The 2,340-nt window shown below is 36.1% G+C and overlaps 1 pseudogene; it reads right to left on the reverse strand.

Annotated features, from left to right (window-relative positions):
* Positions 1–556: 556 nt before the first annotated feature.
* LOC108947193 (uncharacterized) lies at positions 557–2,029 on the reverse strand (annotated as a pseudogene).
* Positions 2,030–2,340: the final 311 nt, after the last annotated feature.

Raw genomic sequence — 2,340 nt, forward strand, 5'->3', positions numbered from 1 at the left:
TTGGAAAGTATTGTATCAATATAAAGAGCATGAGATAAGCCTAATATCCTTTTCTTGCGAGATCGTAAGAGCTTGATCCCAAATATATGAGCCGATTCTCCCAAATCTTTCATATAGAAGTGCGTGGAAAACCATTGCTTAACTGAACCCAACATGCCCATATTATTTCCTATGAGCAATATGTTATCTACATATAAGATTAAAAATGCCACTTTATCCCCATTTCACTTCTTGTATACACAAGATTCGTTAAGATATTGATCAAAACCAAAAGTTTTAATCGCCTTGTCAAAACAAGTGTTCCATGCCCTAGATGTCTGTTTCAATCCATAAATGGACATTTTAAGCTTATACAACATATGTTCCTTGCCACTTTCCACGAAACTGACTGGTTGCATCATATAGATGCACTCATCAAGACTTCCATTAAGGAAAGTTGTCTTGACATCCATTTTTCAAATCTCATAATCATAATAATCAACAATGGATAAGAGAATACTATTAGACTTAAGCATGGCTACCGGTGAAAATTTTTCTCATAATAGATCCCTTCTTTCTAAGTAAACCCTTTCTCTACTAGCCTTACTTTAAAAGTTTGCACTTTTCTATCTACACCTCTCTTTTTCTTATAGATCCACTTGCATCCAATGTGTTTAACCCCATCAGGCGATTCTACAAAATTCCAGACATGATTAGAGTACATAGACCCCATCTCTGATTTCATAATAGCAACCCACTTATCAGCATCTTTATCATGTAGTGCTTGGTAATTGAGAGGTTCGGTAGTTGGCTCCTCAGGGATCCTATCATATGATTCTCCCATTAATCAACAATAAAAAGACCATTAATCAATGTAACTGAAGAGAGATAACACTTATTATGACTAATAACACATTTATCAATATCATAAAAATTAATGTCATAACCATCTCTCATAGCTAGAAACCGAAATTAAATTTCTTCTAACGGAAGATACATATAATGTGTCCTTTAAAGTTAATATTCTATTACTACCAAATGAAATACTAATATTTCCTAATGCTAAAGCTGGAGCTGCCGAACCTTCTGTTTGATAAACATTGATTTCTCCTCTACTTAGCCGTCGCGTTACCTGAAAACCCTGCAAAAAAGTGCAGACATGATTAGTGGCTCCTGAATCTATACACCATGACATGGTAGAACACATCCGCTAAATAGGTTTCAACGACAAGTAGATGTAAATCACCTGTTTTATTATTCAGCTTGGCCAGATAAGCCGGACATTGTTTCTTATGCCTAGGCTTCTTGCAGTGATAACACTTGCCCTTAGGCTTTTTCACACCTGCAGTTGTGCCTCCAACAAAGGGTTTTGAGCCTTTTTCTTCTTCCGCCCCCCTCTCGACTTAGAAGAAGAACCTATCTCAAAATTCAGTGCCACGGGAGGAGCTTGTTGCTTGATAATAGTCTCTGCCGACTCCAGTTCAGTAAGCAATTTCGCAAGTGATAAATCCATTTTATTCATATTATAATTCAGGCAAAACTACTGAAAACTGTCAGGCAGAGTCTGCAGTATCATCTCAACCTTCGTATCTTTATTAATGTTAGCTCCAAGGACCTCCAGTCCATTCAGAAGACTCATCATCTTTAGAACATGATCCCTAACAGATGAACCTTTAACCATTTTGGTATTCAGAAGAGCTTTCATGGCAGTCTGCTTAGCCGCACGATTCTGATCTCCAAACATCTCTTTGAGATTTTCTAGAATGTCATAAGCAGACTCCATAGACTGATGTTGATGTTGCAGAACATTCGACATAGATGCCAGAATGTAACACCGCGCCATCTCATCAGCTTTAACCCATTTTTGGTAAGCTTTATGTTCATCATCCGTAGCATCTTCTCCAGGTTTTTCTGGACACACCTCATCAAGCACAAATTTGTACTCTTCAGCAATTAGGACAATATCCAAGTTTTATTTCCAATCAACATAATTCGGACCCTCAAGTTATTTTTGAGTAAGAATAGCAGTAAGGGGATTGAAAGCAATCATGGTTAATATGAGAGAAAACTAAACAAATAGATCAAAATCAGTCATGTTTCATTGAATATTAAAATTCAAAATACACTACATACATATAATCCATGCATCTTGAACAACTTTCGATGGGAAAAGAGCTATTCTTACAATATACATATGTAATGAAAGATTATTCACTCTATGAATTTAAACATGCCTTACTCGGATGGAGAGTAAAGTGTTAATTTAAGTCAAGTGAATATCAACATTCAAGATACTAGTCCCATTGAACCAACATGCATACTCAGCTGAAGAGTAAATACAAGTAATCAACAACTAGTATT

Source organism: Nicotiana tomentosiformis, chromosome 5 (assembly GCF_000390325.3).
Source record: "Nicotiana tomentosiformis chromosome 5, ASM39032v3, whole genome shotgun sequence".
In the NCBI taxonomy this organism is placed as follows: Eukaryota; Viridiplantae; Streptophyta; class Magnoliopsida; order Solanales; family Solanaceae; genus Nicotiana; species Nicotiana tomentosiformis.